Below are 27,846 nucleotides of genomic sequence, written 5' to 3' on the forward strand. Positions count from 1 at the left end.
TGGACCTGAGAGTTGCTGTTGGAATACGTGAGGATGTTGGGAGCTATTGAGTATAGAATGGATGTATATTATGTTTGCAGAAGACATGAATTAGACATGAACTATGGAGGATCCAGGGCAGGATGTTCGCAGGTGGAATGACTCCTCTACACCCTTTTGGAATTTCATTACAGTGTTGAGGTGAGACCTTTAGAAAGTCATTACATCATGACAGTGCTGACTCATAAATGGATTAATGTTACCAATACTAGATACAGCCAAATTTTTATTGTATTTAGTTATTTTGCATACATATGTTGTATTTACACAAAAATACATATCAAATACTAATAAAAATGTGACTTATTGGACTGTTATCTTAAGGGCACTTCTGAAATTCACTTCTCAAAAAGGAGAGTGTTGCTAGTATGGCATATGTATTCTCAAGTTTCTCCATCTCTGCATGCCACTTGCCAACGATCAAAATGTTGCTTTCTTTCAACATTTTTATGCAAAGTGGAGCCTTAACATCAGTAAAATCATGCAGAAAATACCCATGTCCTCTTTTATGACTGTCAAAGTTTGTTCTATAAACTTGGTGACAAAGCTTAAAAGTGGATCTACCTACTCCATCTCTTAGCAACTACCCCATGATTTTATTTTCAGCTCGTATGTTGAACTTGTACATTCCATGTGGTGATTTGGTATTTAGGTCTCTTGCTTTTATCCTTTCTCTCTCTCCTTGATCTTGGTTCTCAAATTTTTAACACCTTGGAATCTCGCCAGTGCTTTCCAGACGTAAGTCATTTTATATTTTAGTCAAGTTTGCTTGTTGTTTGCAGTGGAAATATTGATCCTCAATGAGCAAGTACTTCATCAATATAAACAGAAATCAAGCCAAGCAAGTTTCATGTCTTTGAACTGTTCTTTCTGTTTTGCTGGCTAATTTTATGATACAGAAATTTAGTTTTCTTGGGTTGACTCATAATTCTACAGAAGATCCTTCTCCAGCACCTACCTACTCACTCTCCTATCTCTTCAACAGGGCAAGCCCTACTTCCTTGAATAAAAGATTTCTTCCTGGTGTCTATCTTGCATGAAGAGTGTATGAGTATCATTTTATATTCTATCCAGATGCTTATGATTGTTTCTACTTTGTTTAGAACCAAGTAACAAAGCTAGGAAATTGGTCTTAACTCTAAGGAGAAGGATAAGTAAACCTCTTCTGTTCTTTTTCAAGCACCCTATTTTCTGTTTTATTTCAAAACCCTATGGTTAAAATCTGCAGGTTTGCTGCATCTTTCACTACTTTGAGTAGTGATGTTGTTTCCTGTATTTTCTGCTTTTGCTAGGATGCTGGTTCTTATTTTCAAGACTAGTGGTTCTTTGCGAAGTATTGAATTTTTTCCTTCTCTACCCAGGACTTGGCAGAAGGAAGCCATACATTTGTTACTTTTTAATCTATTTTCTGCTTTAGAAATGTAACTCCAATTACATTGTTCTGATTTAGTTTCTTTCCAAATATAACTGGAGTATGGGCATGGCATGTGTACCAGTTCCTCCTAGGATGTCTATTTCAGCTTAATTCTTGTATCACCTCCATTCCTTTATCAGTGAAACATAAAATTCTTACCATTGCTCCTGTGGATTTGGAGCATCTGGACTCGTGGGAACAGCTAATTCCCTTCATGACCTCTTGCTTAAAACAGTTCCTTATTTAAACATTTCCTACTATTATGCTCTTCTGTTCTGGGGTATCCAGAGTCCTTTTATTGTACTCATCATTCCTCCCATCTAAATAACTTCCTCAAAAACCTGGCTGGTATCTCTCACCTATTAGAATTGGTTAGCATTTCCCATTTTTTAAGAAAATAAAATTATTTATGTGGTAAGTATGGGTCATTATAAAATCTCATTATCTGTACCTTAAATAAGTAAAATGTATGCAGTTGTGGCAAGTGTTTCTTTCTTTGTCAATCTCCTTTCTCTTGAATTATCTTTAATTCATTTTGAGAAATTGCCTTTCTTTTACCTGGGCACTCTTCTCCCCTATTGTGAACAATGATAAATACATCCCAAATGCATGATCTTGAAAGTCAAGTTAAGCTGTGAAGACTTTTGAGTGCTGCTTTTAGAGATGAAGAGAAGGTTAAATGAGAACTTGTTAACTCTAGTTCCAGTACCCTGTTAGAATATTCAGTAGTTTGGATACAACAAACTACCTGAGTTTCTATTTGTATTGCTATCCTATTTCTTTCCTTATTATGAGACATCTATCACTAGCTAAGAAAGCTAATTTACCACTAATACTTTCCATTTTGCTTTTGTGGTTCTGTTACTCCCAGGTAGGGAAGATTGATAGAGGAGGACAAAGGGAAACATATAAAGAATACCAACAGGGAAAAAGACAGCTGTTCCTTTGATTTTTCTCACCTTTTGTACTCATATCATCTCTTTTTTTCTATATTTATTTAATTGTATTCTCTTTCTCCAAACTAGTTTTTAATACATTTGGTTCCAAAAATTCTCCCTTAACCCTTGCTAACAAATACTATTCAATCAAATGGGTCATAAAGACTGTCTTGATTTCCATCATAATCTCGGCTACGTTAAAATGATAACTATCCTTAAAAATTCCCCATTACATGTTTTCTGTGCCATACAAACATCCTTGTCTTTCTTATACAAATTTATCTGAAAATAACTACTTGTAAGTAAAGTCTCATACAAGTTTGTATCTCTTTTATGATATGAATTATGTCTTGGTTGCATTAAAATTCAACAAGAGTACTATTTTGAAACATATAAGCATAGGAACGTCTGTTTTGTGATTCTCAAATAAATGTTCAAATTTGTCATTGGAAAATTAAGGTTAGTATAATTATATTGTAACTGGAATTGAAAGTCTATATCAAAGAACTAGTGTTAGTGGCCTCCAATCCTAAAACCTCACTCAATCTCATTATCTATTGATTCATACACAGTAGGCTTCTCATTGACACTGCTGACTTACAGGGACAGCAGTAAAAACATAACAGTAATTCAGATGGAACCCGAGTTTTGTCAACTTAGCTACACATTTGTGTATCTTGTCCATGTTTTCTGATATGTTAAATTCTGAAGTATAGGGAACATGTATAGTTTCAGTTACCTGACATAATAAAAATCTATATATTACATGAGATTTAGTAGAACAGTCTAAATTCATTGGTATACTTTTATGTAAAATTGAATGGAAGCATGATGTTCTAGCAGCACAAGTATCAGCGTGGAAATTAGTTAATTCATTTCTCATGCAATAGTATAACGATGACATATATACACAATTTTAATAGCTTGCTACAGTCAGAGGGTGAAAGGTCAAATTGTGACTGCTCCACTAATTCCCTCTGGTTGAAGTTCTCTTTATTTGCAACGCAACCATCATCTTCCTTCAGAAAGAGGAAACATGTGACCTTCCAATGTTGTTTAACCTCTCTCTGTTTGCTTACCTTGAAAATGATGTCAAAACACCCCAACTCCAGTGTGAGTCAGTGGACATTTTCCTCCTCACAGCTGCAGATGTTTTGTGTAAAGCAGTATGAGTTCTTTCAAGAATACTATAGTATAGTATAGAAATGTTTATTAGAAGTCATAGTGTGAGGTTAGTTATCTGACTCTAATCACAAGTAATAAGACCTGCATCGTTGCATTGTTCCCATGTGACTTGATACTTCCGCACAGTTCTAAGTATCTCTGACCTCAGAAGGCCTTTTCAGGAAGGATTGTCATTGGGCAGAAGTTTTAAATGTTTCAGAGGAAATACAATTGGAAAAGGTTTTGCTTGTTTTCTATTTGGCAGCTCTAGGATTTGCTTGCTAGGCAAACATTACCGCTGAACTTCTAGCCCTGGGAAGATTGTGAATCCTGCTCGGCCTGGTCTCTTTAGCCCTTTTGCTTTGTTATATTTAGGAGGCATTCTTATAGAAAATAACATTTTCTTTCTTACATTTAAATAACACAAATGTAAAACTGCCAGAAAATACTAATAGTTCTATTTTTTTCTGGGAGTTTGAAGTCTTTATTATAGATTTAGGAAGAAGATAGCTCTATTCCCAGATAACAGTTGTGAAGAAAACAGACGTGCTCTCATGTGTGGAATGACTTGCGTGTGAGTTGTGGAGAGCGTATCAGAAGGAGCTTCTTCCTCACCTGGATGAGGTCTAGCCCAGTGACCGTGGCCAGCAGTGCAGTGCAGTGCACACATCCCACCGGGTCTGAGTTGATTTGGGGTTTTCTCACTTGGCATATTACCATTGTTTTTGTGTATATTTATTTAAGCTAGGAGAGTAGTGAGCCTTCTTTAGTTTCTTTCAGGAATTTTTTTCCCTTAAATTCAGTGTATGTTTTAGGTGATGCTGAACCTACCTTTGAAATTTAGAGTTGGGCACAGGGCCTTGGCACAGTCAGAGCGCATCAGCATGCAATTATCTCTGTGCGTTTATATGCAATTACTGGAAAAACATACTGGGCTGGGAAATCTGGAGTACTGGTTAAAGGCTTTTTAAAGAAATTGGCTTCCAAATAAAGTTATCATCATGAAAATATTTAAATATCCTTGGCAAACACAAGCTCTGCATGTTTACTTGAAATATCACCTCTGCCTAGTAATATGAGGGAGAGAATGAGAGTCCTTAAAATAGCAGGTGGGGTGTAGGCACCTGAAAAACGAAAACACTCCCCTACAATTTCAGTTCTATAAATGATAAATATACACAAATACTAAGGTAAAACACATAATAACAATGTGAAAATACTCTCTATAATACTTTAATTTGTAAAAAAAATACTGAACGACACAGCGTAAGATAAGAGTACACATTGACTTATGGAAATTTTGTGAGTATAAACATTTGCTGTGGTGTATGGCACTGAAGTGTTGAGGAAAATTGACTTGTATGAAATTTGTCCGAGTCAGTCTAAATCAGTAGCTGGACTTCGCTGTTCCTATCTAGTGTTTGAGGGTAGCAATTGTGACAGTAGGTAACAACCTTCTACTAAATATTTTCTTTCAAAATGTTGCCACTCATTCAGTGTAAATCTACTGAGATGAATGTGTGGAGTGTACTCCTATCTGTTTATCTGACTAAGTATGTTTCTGTATATTCTTCTTTGTGATATCACAGAGGTTCCTACCTAATGCTAGACTTCCCCTTTATAATATCAGTATCAAGAATCTGTGTAGCAACACCTTGTAATTTGTAAGTAACATATATAAATAATAAATAAAACATGTGAGTAACACCAAAGCTAGATATTTTGGATCACATATGATTAAATGTTTCTGCCAATATCTTTGAGAATAGGAACTGCAAAACACATACTAATTTCTTTGAGTTCAGCCTTTGGTAATTTTTCTTAACCCTTGTCATTGCCAGAAAATTCTGGATGTGAAATACCCTTAGTTTAATTTTACGTAGCTCTGTACTAAAAGGAACTCGATCATACTTACTGTATTATTTTAGTTAACATTCTGCTCAAAATGGCTACCCCTGGGTAAACAGAACAGCTTGAAAAATGCTACCCTAAACTGCTGGGTTATCTCATCCTTCACACCTTTGCAGACACCTGAGTGGAGAGGTCATATGGCTTCTCAGCTATGTCAATCCTGATGACCCCTGGCATGCAGAATCCAGCTCCACAAATGGCCTTAAAATTACATTTTTGAGCATCTTATAATAGAACTGTTAACATATTAACAATCTGTTAGCAGTCTGGATTGTCATGAGCAAGAACCCACGCACAATATGATCCATCATTTATTTTTGGTCCCACCAGGAAAGTACAACATTTATTTTCATAAACTAAGGCAATATAAAAAGCAAGTTGAGATGTACCAAATGGAGTACTGAGAAACAATAAAATGTTGTTGACTCTTTAGAGGACAGAGGACAGCCAGGAGACAGGAAACTTGTTCTTTTACACAAGGCAAGCTATTCTCTTGTCACTCTGGGAGAGTCTGAATTACTTCATTTGATTTTTCCTTAACCAGGGGTTGGTTGTTTCTGTAATTTATAATTCACAAGTATTGTTTTCCAGAGAGATGCTGTGTTGGAAACATGTCATAGTAGTCTCTTAGCTAACTGAGAAACATTGAGCTACTTTAATTCTCTTTTGGGGATAGAGAACTATGAATATACACTTACAATGTGCAATTCTTGAAAGAAATTTTCAGTTGGAAAAGAATGAATGTCTATATAACAAAGGAAAATGGAACAGTCCTTGTAGAAAATAACTTTTCTTGGGGCCAGGAGTTTGGCCTAGTGGTTAAAGTGCTTGCCTAGCATGCATGAAGACCTGGGTTCAATTCCTCGGTACCACATACATAGAAAAAAGCCAGAAGTGGTGCTGAGGCTCAAGCGGTAGAGCTCTAGCCTTGAGAAAAGTCCAAGGACAGTGCTCAGGCCCTGAGCTCAAGCCCAGGACTGGCAAAAAAAAGAAAAATAACTTTTCTTACCTTAACTTTGGCAACTGATAATTTGCAAGGACGGAAGCTAAGAATCTTATTACACATAGTATGCATTAATCTTATCAAGTGACTTTTATATTTAATCTTTGGATTTCATAATTTTTCTTTCAGTCTCGGTGTTTTCATGTGGAAACACTGGCTTGAAGTCATTGAATAGACTTTATTTTTGCATAAACATTGCATATTTTGACTTTTTCCCAAGCCCCCAAATCATGGAATTCTGCAAACTAGTCTTCACAGTGGGAAGGGCTTCCTGCCACCTGGCTCCGTGGGGAGACAAAACTCGTTCATGTAAGGGGGGGATTACAACTGTAGAGGATTCCTGCGCTGTTAATCCAGTTTTCTGTCTTATTCACACTTTTTAGCAAAAAAAATTATCAAATCAGCTACTCTTCGCTTTCTTCTGGAAAGTGTCCCTTTTTGCAGACATCATTAACATTGACATGTCCACATAAGCATACTCGTCCTTTTTGTTATTCTCCCTCCTTGCCATCCCAAACCAATCACAGAAAGCCACATTTTTCATGTACATACATGTGCATAGAGTATTTTGACACTTTTAATTTTATCTTAATGATCTTAATGAGGTATTTTAACCTCGTTCAGGTTGACCCATTTATTTGTTTCTTAAGTTATAAAATAGTAATTGAATGTCTGCCAGGTGCCAAACAACTGTTTCAGAGATTCAGAAGTGAACAGACACAGATAAAAGGAGATTCCTGCCCTCATGAAAACAAAAATTAAAAGATGAATGTGGTATACATATTTATAGATAGACATAGGTATGTTCATAATCAAATAAGTTACCTAGGTTATAGAGCAACAGGTGAAAAAGAGAGCATAGGGAATTTTTAAAAGGATGAATCAGGAAAGGTTTCAGCAAACAATGTCACATTTGATGAAAGGCCAAGCTGTTGTCAGGAATGGAATTGTTACAAGGATATCAAATACTTTGAGTGTGAATGTTCCCAGCAGAGGAAATGGTAGACTCAAAATGCTTTAGGTATATTTCAAGACAGTGAAGTTGTCAATACTGCTAGAGTACAGTGACCCAGAGAAGAAACAAAAAGAGATAAGGTGTCAGTCAGTTGGTCACTGCTGTGACAAATACCTGAGACAAACAATTTGAAAGGAAGAAGGCTGGACTTTTCACTTACAGTTTGGGAGGTAACAAAAAAGATTTTACAGTTCTTTTCCTAACGTGATCTTTTTCTTTACTGCATCACTGTATAGGACAATGTATTTGAGTTGAGTGTTTTTTCGGATGTAGAATTGGCCTATTTTTTGATTTTCATTTTCACTCCATTCTTCAGTCTTTTTGGCCTCCAGTAATTGCCTACGATCTCTCCTTTCCTGAGAACTTGGCCTAAGTTCTACTCAGTGATTTCCTCCATTTTGAAATCCTCCCAGTGAGTTCTGGTTCACTCTTTCAAAGTCTACACTTTGTTCTCTTCTGAGGTTCTCACAGCAGGTTTGATTCTTTCTCCCTCAGGTCTGGCATAACCTTTCTATTGATCTTGTTACCTAAAATTTAATGTCTTCATGTACTCCTATTGAAGTTACATTCATGTTCATGTCTTTCTCATTATAAATAGAAATTCCCAGTGGAAGGGGCAGTTCCTGATAATTTGCCTTCCTTCTTTCGTGTACATTAAAACCATCTTTCACAGACAGTAAACACTGAAAGTTCAGCTATAGAAAGGAAATTATTTTTAAACAGTTGCAAAACATAATGACTGCTCTCCTGAGGTTCCCTGCAGTTATAAAGAAAAGTCATACTGTTATCAGCAATTCCCTTGGTAACTTTCTCAAGTTGAAGGAACTGAGGGAAAATCTCAGAACCTGATGCTATAATGAGGGACATAGTATTTTGGAATTTTCTGTCCTTTATCTTCCTAGGACCACATCCATCTACTTTGATGTTGCACTAAGCAGTCAGAGATTTTGGCAGCTTCCTGTGTATCATGCAAATATCTTTTTATCCAATAATATGAGAATCTGATGATTACAGGGTATGAAAACTGGAACATTTATCAAGTGTTGCCATAACCCTAATTAGAAATGTTCATAGGGTTATAGAGAGAGGCATTCTGGAAACTAGGATGTTCATCCACTTTCTCTGCCACGTGCTAGTCATATTCTTGGTATGTATTCAAAAAATAATGGAAAAATTATTGCTTGAAAAGTTAATTGATGTGATGCTAAAAATATTTGTGAATAATAGATTTATAAACTAGCACATGTAGGTTCAACGTTTACTGCTAGGGGGGAGGAGAGAGAATATGAATTTGATCAAAGTACTTCACAATTTGATAGAGTACTTATATGCTAGTATGAAAACAAAGCATTGATAATGGTTTTTAAAATATTTGTTTTTATTAAGTAATTGTAGGAAGAAGTTTCAATCCCCAAAGTTAGGTTACGAATTCAGTGTATTAGTCAGTGTTTTCCTGATAAATGTTTTAAGAAAGGGGGATGTGTTGAGATGAGAGAGAGACAAAGAGAGACATCAGAAGCAAGGTTTACTTGGGTTTGTCTTATGTATGTATGTGTGTATGTAAATGAGAACTTGTAAAACTAATATGTTCTAAAATGGTTAAAAATAACACTAAAATTCCAGAATAATGTTACTAATAGAATCTAGATTGACAGTATTCATAATTACAGGGGTCCAGCATAACAGTAATACATGAGGCTTGCACAACTGATTTTTATTAATAAAATAATGTAAATTTACAGTTACTATAAAAAATTATCATTGTATGTAATTCTATTTTCATTTGAAAAAATTTAAGACACATTAGAGACATGCTATGATGATGGACAGAGGTGGCACTAAGGCTCATGGAATCAGCAGAAATAGGCAAGTATGACAGAGCTCAGAGATTGCTGAGCTCTGGGGCCCTAGAGGCCTGAATGGGTAGTGGCAATTTCCCCACAAAAGTACTCTGAGCACAAAATCAGAAGTGCTTTGCAACTCAGTCCTATCAGATTTCAAGACGAATACATATTTTTGACCAAATGGCATTTACTTTAAAAATAAATAGGGAACTGGTGGCATTTAAAAAAAAGAGCAGCCATTGCTCTTTATGCCAGACATATTAGTTATTTAATGTTGACATCATGGAGACAGACAAGTGTAGGGAGAGCAGTTTTTGTTTTGAGAGATCCAGAGTGCTTGTGTGCGTGTCAGATGGGACTTGAACTGTGGAGGCTCTGTGTGGTCGCCAATATGAAAACACAGTGACCTGAACTGGCCACATCAGTAATGGTTTCCCCGTGATTCACACATTGATGCTGGAATTCTTTTTTTTTTCTGTCAACACCAAGACGACTTGGTGTAGCGATTATTATTTGCATCCCTCACACATATAGTCTTTCTGCACTACATTATGGTTTTGGTGGGAAAAAAAAGAAGAAAATAAAGATTGCACATCAAATAGTTGACTTCTCTGATTGAAGTTTCAAAAACTGATGGGATGATTCATGAAGTCTGTCCCTGAAAACAGAAGCAAACAACACTCTCCAGCTGGAGTTGATAGACTATCTATGCTGTTCTGCTCTTAGATTTCTACGCCATGGCTCATCCATCCCCTCATCACAGTCTCTTAGGTGTGTTACCTTTTCCTGCAAAATCTTGTTGTACTTTAGTCATCAGGGATTTCATAAGTTTGTCAAGGGTGCCTTGATATTGAAATGAAATTCTGACTGATTAAAAATAAGTATAAGCAGTTTACTAAAATGTTTCTTAATATGTTTTTCAAGCTGTTTGATAGTCAAATCCTCATATTTTGTTGTCTGCATCGCCATTAGTTGATTTTTCCTAGCATAAGTCCAACAAATGAACTCCTGAGACAAATGTCCTTTCCACACTTCCACATTACATCTTATTCTTTTTTTCACATTTGATTATAAAACTTATTATTGACTTCAAGTAATTATATTTTTATATTGGCATTTTCCTTCTGTTATAAGTTCAAGCTTCAGAGTAGAAACTAAAATAAATGTTCATCAGATTATTCTTTTTTTCATTTAGTAAATTAGTTTTATGTGTTTATACAATATATTTTCTTTTTTTTACATTGAATATCTATTCACTGAATTTCATTAACAAGATTGTATTTTGAGAAATTCCATCTAGCCACCATCAGTGGAGTATATCACAAGTACCAATTGCTAATATTTCATTTAGAAATTTTGGGCGATTCATCATGATTAAAATTGATCTATAGCTCTCATTTGGGAACAATTTTATTGGTTTTTTACTATTCTACTTTTGCAGAACTGATTTTCATTTTTTTCTAGACAAGAGTTCCTTTATTCTATTTTTCATATATTTTTATTATAATTAATAGAAGCGTTACATTATATTCACCAGATAGAAGGTGTATTACTTCACATACATTGATACCCTTTCTCATGTCTTGGTCCCCATTTCCTGCCTCCAACCCCTGCCCCTCATCTTGTTTTCCTCCCTTCCCTATTTGACTTCAAATAACCAGATACACATATATACAATATATCAGATAACAAAGTGAAATACTGTAACAATATGAGATAAAAAATATGGAACACTTCACAAATTTGTGTCATCCTTGCGCAGGGGCCATGCTAATCTCTGTATCGTTCCAATTTTAGTATATGTGCTGCCGAAGTGAGCACACACATCTTATTCTTTTGATACCAATAGCTCCTTTTCTTTTTTTTTTAAATAAGGAATCATTTTGTAGCATGATCAGTTTAAGAGGTTTATTTATCATTAGTTGATGCTATTATTGCTCATAATAAATGGGTTATACAATTTTTCTGGTACAGTGATAAGAAAGTAGGAGCTTCAAAACAGAAAATTTTGTATTCAGCACCTGAAATAGGGGATAGAGTAGAAGATGAGGAAGGAACTTCAGAGTATTACAATAGGTAAGGATTTTCTTATGACACTTAAAAGTAGACAAACCATATTGCATCAACACAACTTCTTCACACAAGGAGAGATCGCCCATAGAATGTAGAAACTGTTCTAGAACTCCACCTCCAAGAATGGGTTGGAATTCAGAGCAGGGAAGGAAGTCTGAAAAGTCAGTATCCAGAAATCACGTAACCTGACTAGAAGGGCAAAGTGGGTTTCCTCAGAAGTGCACAAGGCCAGCAGGCACATGAAAGATAATCAGTGCAGTCTCAGGTCTGCACGTGGGGCCTCTCTTTCTGTCCCTCTGTCCACTGTCTCTTAAACTGCTAAGATTTTCTTTGCTCATGACTAAAATTGTAGTTTTCCAGTTTCCAAATGTTTATTTTCACTGTAGCTGTTGTCCTTTACCACTGAATACTTTGCTTCCTCACTGTAGTCTTTCCCCTTGCTACAATCTCCAAGCATTCTGGTTCAAGCTGTGACTCTGCCTATTCACTGCTGAAACACTGCTGTCTTGGTGTGGCCACAAACCTTGACTGAAAACCAGGCAGGGGTCATCTGGCTGGCTCCACCCCTAGACATGCCAGTGGTGACTCCTCCACACCTCCCTCCCTTAACCTCTCCGGGTCTTTTCATCATTTCTCTTCTGTACGTTGCTTGCCTTATTTCTCATTATTTTTCAGAAACTCAAAATTTGAAAAGCTTTTTTTCTTTATCACTGGTTTGAGGAGGTTGTTTATGAAATCTTTTATATAGCTTTCTTTATGGGTTGTGCTTAAGTTTAATGGGCTTCTTAGAAAATTTGGGGCATTATTTCTTCAGATATTTTGTGTTCTTTTCTTTTTCTCTGTAGGGTTCATATTTAATGCTGTTTTATTTCTTAAAAGCTTCACAGGCTCAGTGATAAATGTTTACTTTTTTAAATTATGTTTTCCATGCTGTTATCTTTTGAGTGGTGTGTATCATGTGTATTGAAGTGCATTCATGTTTGAGTCTACGATCTTCAAAGTGTCAATAATCCAGTGTCTTGGGCCCATTACGCACATTGTACTTTTCATCTCTACATGTTCATTTTTAAAGTATCTCCCATATCTATACTTCAACGGAAAGTTATAAGAACTAATAATAAGTACTTCTTGTCTGATAATTCTAACAACGTCAACTCCAGATAGGTTTTGATGAACTGTATTTTCTGCTCATTTGTTTTCTTTGAATGCCTGATCGTATTCCAGATATTATAGCATTTATTTCATAGGTGCTGTATATCTTTGCTATCCTATAAAAATACTTGAGATTATTTCATTGGAAATGGTTGAATCGTTTTAATTGCTCTCAACACCTGTTTACACTAGGTACTCTCAGTACTGAGATAAGACCATTGTCAGTACTGCCCCATTTTCCCTGAAGATTTTAGTCTATATATTAATTGACAATGCCCCATTTTGTTTGAGATAAGCATTAGGAACTGCTCATTTTTAAACTTAGTTGGTTTTTTTTTTCAATATTTCAGCTTCTCTTATTCTTGTTTGTACCTTCTGTTTCTTTTTCTTTTTTGTATTTCCTTATTCTTTATTTCTTTCTTTCCTTTTGTCCTAATCTTGCCCACCTTCTTGCCACTTCCTCTGTTTACTTTCTCTATTTACTTTTCTTTCCTGGAAAGAACAATGCTTTACTGGAGATAGAACAATTTTCTGGGATTTTGGAGAGATTTTTCAAAAGGTATATAATATGGTCTTTACTACATAATATAAAGAACAATAGAATATCACACCATTTCTAAACATATTTAAAATTCATTAAAAATAATAGGTATTCTACAGAAATTGTTGGTGGATATGTATGGAGATAAGGGAAGGAAAAACTTGAGGTCAGTTCACCATTTCAAATAAATCTTAGACACAGCACTAGAAAGATATATGTTAGAATGAGTGGAGGAATTATAGTATATTTAAGATAAAATTTGTATTACAATTTAATTAGCATAAGGAAATTTCTAAAGAGATGTTTTAAAATTTGTTCAAATGACTTGGCCCTGCTAAATTATTTTGTATGTGAAATCAAAGTTTTGAAGGCAAGACTACTATTCATGATGTACTGTTTTTCAGACAACAATTGAATCAATTAACAACCATCTGTTGTGAGACTGTCATAGTAATGTGAAAATTACTTAGTTGTTAGAATCAGTCCTGTAAGTAGAGTTCAAATATTTATTAGTTATTGAATTGAAATGCTAGACTCAAATTTGCAAGCTTATTGAAAGCATTTCCTACTTTCTTCTAGAAGCTGATACTTATGCCCAAATTCTGTCTGGTAGTTTTGCAAGATTTGACAGTTTGATGGTGAAGGGAATATCTTTTGGTATTCATGTTCCCTACTAGAGAGAATATGGTACTTTCCAAATATACCCTTATGGGTATATTTACACTGAAGCTGTGTAAAACTCTTACCTCAGTTAATGTAGCAAAATTCATTTTAAATGTTCAAAAGTTCTAGGTTTTGCAGTCAAGTTTCATTTTAAATTCAAAAATGCTATTTTTCTTTTTTTTTTTGCCAGTCCTGGGCTTGAGCTCAGGGCCTGAGCACTGTCCTTGGACTTTCTCAAGGCTAGAGCTCTACCACTTGAGCCTCAGCACCACTTCCAGCTTTTTTCTATGTATGTGGTACCAAGGAATCGAACCCGGGTCTTCATGCATGCTAGGCAAGCACTTTAACCACTAGGCCAAACTCCTGGCCCCTCAAAAATGCTATTTTTCTGTGTAACTTGTCAGAGATGAGAGGAAGGAAGTTGGAAACTTGTACTCAGCTAAATTTTGCTGATTCATGCCTATAATCCTAATTTCCTCAGGAGCCTGATATCTGAGGATCATGGTTCTAAGCCAGTTTAGCAGGAAAGTCTTTTGAGAGTCTTATTTCTAATTAGCCACCCAAATTTCCAGAAGTAGAGCTCTGTCTCAAGTGGTAGAGAGCTATCCTTAAGCAAAAATGGTCTGTGATCATGCCCAGTTCCTGAGTTCAAGCCCAGAACCAGCAAACACAAAGAATTGTCATTATTTACCTTCTGAAATGGTTACCCCTCTTTACAACATATTAAGAGTAACAACAGAATCATATAAAAATATTTTTTCTTCGATTGATGTTGTTTGTTCAGTTCTTTCTTCTTTACTATTAGATAGGCAAATGTTTTTCTGTTTTCTGTTTGGCGTATTACATATGGAATTTCATATTGTTCTTAAATAGACATATTTATACAATTTCTGTCCTTCCATCTCTGGTTATTTGAGCCATAGTGTAGTTGTAGCAAATTCTATATCCTTGAGAGTAAGAGCTTATGTTAAAAGCTAAAGTGTGGCTTATTTTTGCAATAGGTAATTTAATAGTCCGTGGTAACATGCATGATCATAAAGCATTCGCTTTGCACTCTGGATTCTCTTCTTACAAATGGAGACTGTCAGCATCTTTAAAATGAAATGTATGTGAAAAGCAAGTCTCTCAGCCTCTGGTGCCCAGCAGCCCCGGGCCAGGCTACTAGAGTAGGAGGGAAGGACTTAGGCCTCACAACTATTTTCCTTCTTCAATAGGTGGTAAGATGTATTAATGAATACATTTTCCATGTACATGAATGACTTGGAGAATGATTTTCTTCCTCTGTCTCTGGATGCAGTGCATCTTTGCAGAGGGCAGTATGTATCCATAAAACTGCAGTTGCCAAGCAGAACATTAAAATGAGTCTGTTAAATTATCTGCCAGATAGGAAATTTAGTCTGGGCTGTTTGGGCTCTTTGTTTTAATAAGGTGGCACGGAACATAACCATAACAATCTCTGTTCTTGTTTAAGTAAAAAGCAAGAAAAAAACAAGACCTTACTTTAGGTCTCAGAATTATTTTTAAACTATTAAATCTACCCGAGTTCATGTTGTGATTGATAAAAAGGAAATAAGGGAGAGAATAAAACGAAGTCTATAAACTATGTCACAATGCTGCTGAATACAAAGTGGGAGCCAGCAAATCCCACTTTAGTGTTTCTCAGCAGGATTGCCTCAAATAGATCACCTTACATGATCCCCAAATTATTTCTTGTTCAGAATAGCAGACAAATATCTATGAAGAGGAGCTCCTGATTTCTCTGGAGTAGCTTAGTATGACAAATGAGAGATAATGGACAAACATACAAGAAATAAATGATAGAACCCAGGCTTCGTATTGCTTGGAAACGATGAGTTTAAAGACTCTCCTTTCACCCTGACCAATCACCAGTCTCTCCAAAAGCAAAACAAACCACAGAACTGTTTGGCATGTAGATGATAGCACCACAGAAATTTCCACTGTAACTACTTCTTACCTAAAGAATCACGCTCCCACGATGTTCCAAAGGCATCTATCCATACAGATGCAATCACAGTTTGGGAGGTTTTGCACAGATCCAAGTTGAATAATTCATAAGAATGACAATATGTGGGCAAAAGTCCTATTTTTTCCAGCCTGCCAGTTGTAATTGAGAAATTTCAGCCTTTTCCTTATTTCTGTGTAACAAACTACAATTCAGTAGATGGGAACAATTAATACTATTTTATGTAGTCTTTATGACTCATGAATCTTGGACATGACTAGCTGAGTCATGTTCAGATTCCAGATCCCTGGTAAAGACTGCAAGTAAACTCATGACCCCGGCTGATTTACCTGGAAAAAATGACTCCAAGTGCATCCACTTGGCCATTAGCAGGAGGCTTCATGGGCTCAAGTGGTTCACCCTCAAGTGGGTTCTCCCCATGACTGCTCATGCATGATATGGCTCCTCCTGGGAAATAGCTTTCAGAGTGAGGGGGTCATTGCAGCACTGGAATGGATAGCAGCTTCTCCAACCCACATTCTTCCCAGGTGTAGGGTCTGCCCCTCATCAGCATCAGAAAAACATCCAGTTGACACCTCATCTTAACCAAGTCCAAAAGTTGATGGGTCTCCCACATATTGAGTATAGTTCCTCTCAACTTTCAGGGCAGGAAGCCTGAAAAAGTTTCTTGGCCTTGTGTACCCCACATTCAAAGATATTCAATATTCTGCTCCAAAAGGGAGAAAATGAGATGCACATTGCAGTCAAGTGGCAGGGTAGTAAATGTATGTTTGCTTAATAATTCTTTAAGTCATTTGCAATTCCATTTTAATAATATGCATGCGTATCTATTGGATAACAATACCTGGAGAGCCACCAGACACATCTTGGAAGCACCAAGGTGTAAGACCAGGGTGCAACGAATAGGATTCCAGCAAGTACCCGTCATTCTGTTTGCCATAGGCACTACCTTCTCTGTGGGTGTGAAATTTATTCCATACCCCAAATACAAGGTTGAAGGCTCAGAAACAACCTGAAAGAGGGAGGGAGCGCATACCAGTGAACAATTTGCAAATTAAGCTTCCCCTTGAGCGTTTATCCCAAAACACACATGAAAGGTAGATTTCATAGGATGTGGCTGCAAGTTCTTGAGTCAGTGGAATCTGATTTTATCCATGAGTTTTGTTTGTTCATTTATTCATCAGATATTTATAGCCAACATAATGTCCCAATTTATGTTTAAAGAATAGATAATATTTTCCTTCCATTTAGCTGTTCTTTTTGGTTTAATTAGATTCTTCTTTCTTCTTTTAGTAGGCATTCTTGAACTGGGAATGATAGCAACTATCAAAAGTAGAGATATTTTGAAAGTGAAAGGAGAACTGTTGTTGTACACAGGCAGATTGGATGGTGATATATGTCATAGGGTTTGGACACAACAGAGAGTTCCAAAATTTTTTATACACTGAGCTTTGTCTAATGACAGAAATCCATCGTTAATAAGACATGTGTAAAACTGCTATTTCTAAGAGGAGGAATAACATGAAGCCATTAATAACATTAAATATAAACCTATTTGAGGCATAGTTGGAGAATTATGAGCAGGTGGAATTGCAGAACTGAAGTAGAAGGATATACACACTAATTTATTTAAGGCTTCCATAGAATTGGTTGATTTTTGTGTAAGGCACTCTGTGAGAGCTGGTGGTTTCTGAGGAGTAATCTCTTTTCTTGAACTGCTTTCAAATTATAAAAAAATTGTAAGGGCCGGGAGTTTGGTCTAGTGGTAGAGTGCTCACGTAGCATGCACGAAGACCCGGGTTCAATTCCTCGGTACCCCACATACATAGCAAAATGTCGGAAGTGGTGCTGAGGCTCAAATGGTAGAGTGCTAGCCTTGAGAAAGTCCAAGGACAGTGCTCAAGCCCTGAGCCCAAGCCCAGGACTGGCAAAAAATATTGTAATAAGTCAAGTGGGGTTACCAGTAGCTCACACCTGTCATCTTAGATTCTGGGGAGGGAAATATTGGAGGACACAGCTTGAGGCCAGCCCCGAAATGTGTGTATCACTTTCAGAAGCCATAGACATGGTGGTTTGTGTTTCTTAGCCCAGCACCTATGAGAAGCATAAAATAAGTCAATTGTGACTTGAGTGTGTGCTTGGGAGTTAAATGAGACTCTAAAAAATAGGACTAGAGACTTGACTCATGAGGTTACAGAGTCAGTAAGCCCAAGGCCCTGAGTTCAAAGCTTGTATGATAGCGAAAATAAATAACTATATAAATTAATTAAATAAGTACAAGTAATCAAAGCATGGGAAAATCCTGTAATTCTATATGGAAATGCAAATCATTTTATCTTGTTTGGACCTAATGAAATAACTTCAAACACCAAAGAAAATAACCAGGCTCTAAGAAAAGATGAACAACTGAGAATTATAATAGGCTACATGAATCCTAGTCACTGTCCTGTCAGATATATAACATAAAAATGTACAAACTTGGTGATTTAACTATCATTTGTTGAGTTTGGCCCACTTGGCACACTGTGTTTTCTTCCTATTTATTTCTCATGTGTAAAGAGAGTCTGAGAGCCTCTGGCTGCAGGCCCAGCGGCACCTGTAGTCTCCAGTACCTCATTGACTGCCTCCTCCAGAGGCTGCCATTCCTCTTGGTTTCCTCAAGAGTAGAGAAAAATCCTTTGCTGGCTGGAGGAGGGTTGCTGATTTCCCGTTCTCATAATGTGTAATTATAAGACACCCATCCTGTATAGCCAGTTGTTCCTGGTCACAGGCCAGATGTTTTTCAGTCTATTCCCACAGTGCTGATAAGAAGCTGTGAAGACAGTAGGAAAAAAAGTCTATCAGAAGCATGTACTGTGAACGCATGGAGGATTGCAGACTTTTTCCCCCTCACAGACACCCAACAGCTTTAGCACTATATTTATTATTTGCCACAGAAACAGCAATTGAGCACATTGTTAGTTTTCTTCCGAGGCCATTTAGGTGCACACTGAGTTGTTGGTAATGAGTGTCATAAAACACTGTGGAATCACATCATCCCCTCTTTATGGAGCTGTGATACCACATGCTTACTCGTGAAAAACATTTAGAAGAGAATCTTCATAAAACCAAATGTCCAACCTTGGCCTCAGGAAACGGGTCATGTTCAAATTCATTTTGTTCTCTTGTTCATAGTTCTTAGGACTCAAATACATTTACAGTGTCCAGTATTCTATGTTACTTGATTTTCTTCTGCTACCATTTAAAGATTGAGTTTGCAAAGGCAGGAACTGGCACAGGGGCTCCCAGGTGATGGGTAAACTGTTGGAATTGAATTAAGTTCTGGGTTGCAAATATATTATAAGTGAGTCCACACTCAATAGGCTTTTTTCATAATTGATTGTTAATGTCTGTTTTGGGTAAGGGACAGATACCTTTGATAAGTGCATGCTATCTTATAACCTATTAGAATGAGCTCTTGTTTAAATTAGACTTAAAATAATCAGGAAGGTCTATAAAATAATTTTTTGCTTTTGTCCCGAGCCCTCTTGATTTGAGGAAGTATTATGTATTCAGCATAATTTAAGAACCGTATTTTTTAGTGGTTCTGCTTCACTGAAGTCAATCATTTCTCCTTGCTGACTGTCTATTGTAGAACAAAATTAGCTATTTAAGTGAAAACTGAACTTGAATGTCAAGATTCATTTCTATCTAGTGCATATATAAATAAATTCATATTAATCATGTTAGTTCACATTTCTAGAGTTCAAATCTTTTAATAAAAATACTTGGAAATGTGCAGTTTACAAAAGCATTTTTCCAAGTTCTTTATGCTAATTACAGGTGATTTAACTTCCAAAAGATAAAAAAAAAAGTGCTGAAACTAAACCCCCAAATAATGTTGCCAATGACTAATTGCTCTGGTAGACCTGAAAGACTTAAGAGTATTTGAGATTTGCTCCAACAATACCTTACACTGTAAATTGCATGGAAGTTTATTTTGAATTTGGGAAGACTAATTGACCCTGGCAGTAATTGTCTCAGTGGAAGCAAAGAAAGTCAAGACTAAAACTTCAGACACTTAGCCATCTCCCTCAGCCAAATCCCTCATTGATCCATGTGGAGAATAATAAGACCTCTCTCTGTTTTGGAAGGACCGTCTTGTTGTTGTCCACATGCCAACACTTCTCATTTGAGACTCAAATTCATTTCAGTTCCTTACATGCCCTGTGCTATCTGGTTTTATTACCATAAATTATTTCCACTAGAAATGTTGGATTGAAAAACAAAAGGCCCGGGAGTGTTTTTATGGAAGTGAAATGCATCCCATCCAGAGGAAACAATAGCTGCATTCCACTTGGATGCCCGGCCTTGTGTGTTCACAGGCCTTGTGTATACCTCGGGTGGGGGCCATTGTGTTCCTGTAATACAGTTGCTACAAATGATTAAACACACTGCTGATCTAAACCAAAATGAAAGGCTTCCGGGCATACTATCTCAGAGCATTTAACCAACATCTTCCTCTACTAACCTTTGTCTTTTGAGTTTTCCTGGCCTGGAAATCAACACCTATGCTTTGCTTGAATACATTTTTCTGTCCTGTTTCATAAACTTTGTGCACCTATATCCCACCTCCAAATGCACATGTAAATGAACATGTTAAAGTCTTCCTAGCCAGTCACCATTGCAGTTTTCTTTCCATAATCTTCTGAGGTTGGCGTTGCTGTTCTCATATTCTTGATAGTAGCAATAATTTCAATAAGGCAAGTGCTGTCTTACTGTTAACTTCCCAGAGGGCAAACTCTTTATCAAACACTTCCCAAGCTGCTTCTGTGAGTAGTCTCATAGCCTTCCCATCTTACAGATTCTTGAATTATTCCGACATAATAATACCATATTTCAGTGGTTCCTCTTTTCTAAAGGCCATGCAGTTGATGATTGGCAGAGCTGGAAAAAAATAGGATAACCTGGGCTTCTGATCACTATATACTGGAAACTAAAAGCATTTTCAGAGCTAAGAATTAATTTTCTTTCTAGTCCATTTATCTGTCACTGGGTCTGACACTACAGCAATCCAAGTCAACATCATCGCTTCTCTGGACTGTACAGCCCACTTAGTGTTTGATCTTTCATCCTCTTTCCTCACATACATAGTATTTTGTAAGGTAATCTAGCTTACCGCATGGTCCTCCTGTCTCCTATATAAGTTCAACTCAAATATAGTTATCTTGGAGAAAAGCTTTATGCATTGGTATCAAATTGAGTGATTGTAAGCCTAGAATATCCTAGATTCCAAGTGCCCTCAGATACCCAACTAAGTAGAGTTAAAAAGTAAATTATTATGAAAGGAAATAGTTTTAATAATTTACGGTCAAATTTTCAGAGAAGTCACATTATTTTTAGTGACATTTTTTATTGTCTCAAATATTTATAGGCCATTATAACTGTTTATAATAGTAAGTAAAGGATCATTTTATATTGTTAACTAACCAGTGCCCCTAGGGTAGCAGTCTATCCTGGAGACTTTTTCTACCTTGTCCAGTTGCTGCACAGATGTTGGGGAGGGCACAGGGAAGGGTCTGTGGTGGAGATTCTCAGAGATGTTTATAGTCTTCAAGCCTGGATCAACTCCAGGCCACGCTCACCTCTGCCTTTGAAGCACAGCATGGATATGGAATCCATTTCATACAGAGTCTAGGCTTGTTTTCCAGAAGATAAAACATTGCCTTTCTGCAGCATTTGTCCTTGGCTTTTAACAAGGAGAAGGGCTGTTTACTCTGTGGCCCAAAAGTACAGTCCAACATGAGAAGACTTTATGGCAGACTGTGATTGCAGGAGGGTGTCCATTGTCTCTTAGATAAACAGAATATTGTCCAGAGATAATTGCCTTCCACAATGAAGTCTCACAAAGAATTTCTAAGGAAAATATATGGTTCACAATCTCATACCATATTTAGGAAATCAAAACAGTAATTGTGTTGGCATCCGTTTCTAGAGATAAAAGCCCACACTGGTTGATAGAGCTGCCTTCTTCCGGAAGTTCTGTGGGAAATCCTTTCCAGTTTTAGATTCTAGAGGCTGCCTGAAGCCCTCATTTGTTTCCCTCTGCTTTTACTCCAGCTTTACTCTCTCTTCTCTAACCCTGACTGTTCTCTTTCCATTACAAGCCCCAGTGAGTTCACCGCGGACTCAGATGGATAATCTGTAATGAGCTTTCCCACGGAAAATATTCAGTTTAGTCGCAACTATAAAATCCCTGAGTCATACATGTAAGGTAAAATTTTCACAGATTTTAGGGATCACCCTGTACATATTTGGGGTGAAGAAAACCCCCTGGTCTCCACAAAAGCAGTAGATTCCCAAGGACTCCAGCTATTACTTCAGTTATTAGGGTTGTTAAAATACCTCAATTTTTATTCTGTCCATTATTTCTGTTGAAATATGCTATCTCACTTGCTTTATAAAGTTTATTAAACTTCTGGCAGTCAAATACTAAGTATTTAGCTGCCATTCTAGGTCCTTACATAACTGTCTCTATGCTATGTTTTGCCTGGTATGTCTATTGGCTGGTTCCTTCATCTGCTCTTGAAAGCACTTTGCATAATTTTATTTATTTTTATAATAATACTGATATTTACATATTACTTTCATTTTACAGAAGGAAAATTTGAGGTTCAGCTCTGCTAGATAACTTGCTTGATTGTTGAATTTAGGACTCAAACCAAGTCTTATGCAGAGCTTGGCATTGCTCAGTTTCAATCCCTGTCCTTGTAATAGAGCTACACTGAATTACTTATTCTGTAACTGGCAGTGATCTTTAACTTCTGTTCTCCCTGTTTGTGGTCGTCTTAAAAGTCAGTGGCATATTGGACAGACTGGATCTTTCTGTCTCATTGGATACTGTCAAATGCACATAAACATGGTCAGGGGTATGGCTTATGACGCCTAATGGTTGTAAGTAAGACCAGAAGCTTGCCTGACATTCCCTGCAAGAACAGCTCCCAGTGGTAGGGGACAGGGGCATTGCCAGGTGTCTAATAGGCATATCTTTCTTTGAGGAGCAGTGCTGGATTTTGCATTAGCTAACATTAGTGAAAACACCTACATTAAGATGTTCTGTTTTCCAGGTATCAAAATCTACATGACAAGACACAAATATTTCCTGAACATCTGGAATTCACATTTTCTCTCAACAAATAACTAGAATTCCACCTAAATGGCTCTTGTTTTGGAACCAATAGTATCCATTTTTAATGTCCATCACATACGCAGTACATCAATATTGTCCACAATGATAGGATTTTTAGAGCAGGAATGGGTTGTATAAATGAATTTCTTCATAGAATTTATATGGCACAATATTACCTAGTTTGGACTGCTTAAGGAAGAGCTAGTTGCTCCATCTGTCCCACCAGGGTTCTTTTGAAGACATCTTAAGGGAAGTCCCTATATATGTGACTTCCTGACAACCCTATGGTCAATAAACGAGGCCACACCACTGCAAGCAACAGAGAGTTCACAGAAGGGACCTGGGAACGAGACAGATCTAAACCAAAATCTTTTCTGGAGTCAGCTTTAGTGTCCTCATTAAGAAAATGGTGCTAATAATAATAATATCTAGTTCCTTCGTTTGTGTGATAAATTAAATGGGATGACTAAGGTAAAATTTATTTACTAAATAACCATACAGCTTTATTGAGACACTATCAAACTTGCTATTTGTAAGCATTGAGAAATAAGTCTTTGACTTATCACAGGAAAGAATACTAATGGACTGGTGATATTTATGATGGTATAAACTGAGGACTAGGAATATAGTTTATAAGCACATTTCTCACTTTCAGAATTAAATCTACCATTGTCATTGATTTCCCTATATTCCCACTTGATAAAATTTATAAGCAGAAGAGCCTAGCCCTAAAATAATGGATGTTCTTATTCATGGAGGTTATAGCTTTTGAAATTTATAAAATTATGATAAAGGCAATTTAACAAACGAAATATCTAGAACCTGAAACGGGTCCATAGAGTAGAGTTGTGGATGAACAGAGAAAGGAATATAATCACAAATCATTGTACAAACATGAAAATGGAGTCAGAAAACTTGAGGGGATGAGATCATGGTATATGTCTGTTCCAGAGCAGTATGCATTGGTTGTACAAGTTTTTTCAGTTACAGTTAATTTAAACTGCAACAGTTAATCCCCATATCTGAAATGTGTCTTCTGCACTGAGGAGGAGAGGGTGGAAAAGGTGGAGGAGAGTGAGGTAGGAGAGGAAGGAGGAGAAATGGGGAGGAGGAGGAGGAGGAGCAGCAGCAGCAGCAGCAGCAGCAGCAGCAGCAAAGGTATCACAGAAGCAAGAAAACGTGAGAGATGTATGAAGCTGGTTTGATTGAAAGGAAGTTACCCAAGATACTTCACAGCAGTGTTTTAAGATGGACTTTTTGGGAAAGGTGACTTTGGAAAATGTAGGTAGCTATGTGGTTGGCCACAGAGAAGGGATTGGAATCATGTAGAAGAGAGAGAACAGATATAGTGAGAAGAACAGAAAGAAGGAAGGAGGAAGAGCAGCCACCCTAGACTTGGCAGAGTTTAACAGAGCTGGCCCGGCAGCATCCTGCACCAAGGAACTTGCCCAGTGTTACAAGTTCATCAAGCTGTAGTGAAGGGCTCTCTCTGTTTTGGTGACAGTGCCTTTATATTAACTGTATTTATGGTTTTTCCCCCTAGCTTTTTTTCAAGAGTACATACCTTTCCTATTTTCCCTTTGTCAGGTACTTTCCAAAATCCTGATTGCACAGGCTATTAAGCAACGTGAACTCTGCAGGTTGTAGGGGCAGGGGAGAGAGGGAATAGAGAATGAGGGCAACTGATGATGCAATGCCATGGGAAACGGACTTATTACCTGATGTATGTAAAGGTAACCCTGCTGTATGTCACCTTTAGAACACAAGTAAAGTAATTTAGAAAATAAAAATATAAGCAAAATAAAATCCTGCATCAACGTGGGGAGGTGAAATGGTCTCCCGGTTGTACGATTGATGTGACTGCTCCATTTCAGTGCATTGTCATTCTTTTCCTTGGAATTTGTGGATGCTTTCCAATAGGACTCCACAATTTTGCTCAGAAAGGGAAGGCTATGTTTTGTGCTAACCCAAATACATTGCAGATTTGTTTTGCTTGCAAATACAAGCTACTGAATTTTACATTTTAACCATCAGTTTAGTTGGTAAGTACTTTAATTACCCAGCTGTTATTTAGAAGTTGCATTACTAATTAAAGTTTAGTTTTGAAACACCTGTCACTGTATCCAAAATTTTTAGATGTGGAAGAAAATGTTGTCTTTTCTTACCTCTGTGATGCATAAAAGAAATCATCAGAAGTAACTCAAATTTTTTGTGAAGTGTCATACAAATTGTGTTGGCCTGCTCTACGTATACTTTGAAGATTTGTGGAAGGCAAAGTTTGTATTCCTAAAACGATATAATTGGGAGCTCAGCTAGCTCAACTGTGTACACTGAGATGGAATCTTAGAGAAAATTCCTTTCATCCCAGCAGGTATAATCATATCAAGAAAATATTGCCTTGAATAAACAGCCAGAAATACCTTGTCAACATACACTTCACTTTCTCACTACTGTGGTAAATGTCTGCTGATTCACAAATTATAAAATCAGAAGTAATTTCTAGAGTTTGACTGTTCTAGTTCTCTGATTCAGAAGACAAGAGTAGTGTTAGCCCTTTGGGATCATGTCCAATATTAATTATAATAAAGTGCTTGCAATAATTTGAAGCAATTCATTTTTTTCAAAACACTAGTTCTCCATGTATAGGTGTGTGTAGGTAGAGGGAGACAGGAAGGGAAAAGGGAAAGGAGAGTCTAAGGTCAAATAAGTTCAGTTAATGTGTCATTGTGCCAGAGTCCTCTTGGAGACACATAAAGTTGAATAAATTATGAAATTTGTTTAGTGGAAATTTCCACCACATTTTTGAATGAGGACCTTTAATTCTAAAATAACTGCTTTAAGCATAAATTATAAATATTCATCTAAAATGTTTCCCATTGTAATTGATAGTTTCTTCATGATCACTAACAGAAAAAAATTCAAAATTCAAGTCTAGTAAACCTAGATGCTTTTCTTCTTATTTGTCAGCAACTCAAAATATTTGGATGTAATATATCCTGTCCATACCCCAAAGCAATATTCATGTTTCTATGTGGATTTCTGTTTCCTAAGGGCAGAATGTTCTCATGATGTGTGTGCAGTAAGAATAGCAGGATCATGCCTTTTATGATGAGTAGAACCATCTATGAAAAATTCTATTGTTGTGAGGCCATGTTTTATATATTTGCAGTTATGAAACTTACAGTGTAGTACTGATAAACCATGAGGCCTGATAGAGGTCTGATCATTTCACAGACACCATTCATGAATTGTCCACTGTTGTTGATAATTGTGTTAGAACAACACAATTTAGGGGACAAGATTCCCTCTTGTTTAGTGTCAGACAGTGGCTAGTCTGCCACAGTCAGTCCTTCAGCTCCTGTAGCAGGCTAGTGTCTCATGGTCACCATGGTGACTTCTGAGGCTTAGAGCTCCAGATGGTCCAAAGACAGACAAACAGACAGACAGACAGACCAGGTGGAAGTATTGTCTTTGCCAGTCTAGCATGATATATCCTGTCTTAAATCTGCCAGGCTATACTTGATAAATTACCATAATTCTATAAGATAAACTAAGACAACTCCATGAGATAACTATAGACATGTTCTAGGTTTCTGTATTCCATTTAGGACAATACCAATTTAAATTTTTAAATAATTCACCATAAAATTTTAATGTAATTAATCTGTAATTTTTAATATCTTAATTTGTTCTACAGTAGATCATTAATTTAGTAGGATTTTTTTCCTTATACCACTTTCACAAAGCGATGTGGATATTTAGATTTCAGCGAAGTATGAACTTCTAATATTGGTTCTTTCTTATCTACACCCTATCCTCTGTTTTCATCTTATTGTAGATAAATAGCTTCATTTAATACAAACTTTATCCAATGAAAAATAAGACATCATTGCATCATCAACTGAGGCAGCAACAACAAATCACACAGTACTCTGGAATTTGAAAGTTCATTTGGGTATTACCTAGCTAGGATTGGAAGCCCCAGAGACTATTCAGAAAAAGACTGTGTAGACTATGTAGAAAAAGTAGAGGGTTGTTACACAGTTTCATATCTCAGGCATCTAATAATTTGATGTTTTCATGAGTAATTTGTGCCGTCTCATGTTTGTCCTCTTCTCATATTCAGGTGAGCTCTCCCTATGGGACTGAAAGGTGGTTCATTCAACAGTGCCTGAGCTGGCCCTTTTACATAGAGGATTTCAGTCAACAACAACTTCTTAAGTTTCATCATGTGTCACATTTCCAACCACAGATTCTGATGGTGACATAACACCATATAAGGAAAGGAAGACGGGGTGGGGGAGATTTTTACACTCCTGGAGATGAAAGACTGAGACTCCCAGAGGTAACGGAGACTCTGCCATGCATTACACAGTTTATTCTACGCTTAATTTTTAACTATATTATAGTTGGTCCCTGGAGTTCCATTGAGAGGGCTACTTCATTGTTAAAGTTGTTGGCACTGCTCAGTATTTCTCAGAATGAAGCAAATATGTGTGCACATAGGAGTATAGAAAACCAAATCAAACAGTAATGAGTTCTTTCCATCAAAGCAAAAGTTGAGTTTAATATTTGTCACAAAACAAAAATTTTATATCAATAAACCTTTATTTATCATGTAAACATCAATCTGTTTTGGTCACTGACACCTCCTTAATGAGAAGCAAATTAAGTTGTTTAAAAACACATTCCATAAGCAATGGTTTTCCATGGACCAGTGGTGGAGGAATGAAAAAGTGATTGTGCCAGGCTGTTGTCTGACTAGAGCTAATGACATTCGCCTAGTGAAATGGATATTAATGATTCTACAGGGTTTAACTTGCTTTGCTCTTGATAGATTTTCCCCTTCTGACTTAATTTATGTCTTCTCTTGATTAATTTAGAGTGATTGTATTGCGAGTCACTTAATTACATTTCTTTCTAAAGTCACAAATCAT

At 36.7% G+C, this 27,846-nt stretch overlaps 1 long non-coding RNA gene and 1 other non-coding gene across 8 annotated transcripts in view; one reads left to right on the plus strand and one right to left on the minus strand.

The window, feature by feature from the left end:
- LOC150044548 (uncharacterized) overlaps window positions 1-27,846 on the plus strand; it is a 604,944-nt gene that overhangs the window by 213,478 nt on the left and 363,620 nt on the right. The window lies entirely within an intron of this gene.
- LOC150044549 (U6 spliceosomal RNA) lies at window positions 11,048-11,149 on the minus strand. Its single transcript, XR_016533140.1, has one exon. It is a non-coding gene; the product is annotated as a U6 spliceosomal RNA (small nuclear RNA).

The sequence above is a fragment of the Megascapheus bottae genome, chromosome 29 (assembly GCF_031878675.1).
Source record: "Megascapheus bottae isolate mThoBot1 chromosome 29, mThoBot2.hap1, whole genome shotgun sequence".
Lineage (NCBI taxonomy): Eukaryota > Metazoa > Chordata > Mammalia > Rodentia > Geomyidae > Megascapheus > Megascapheus bottae.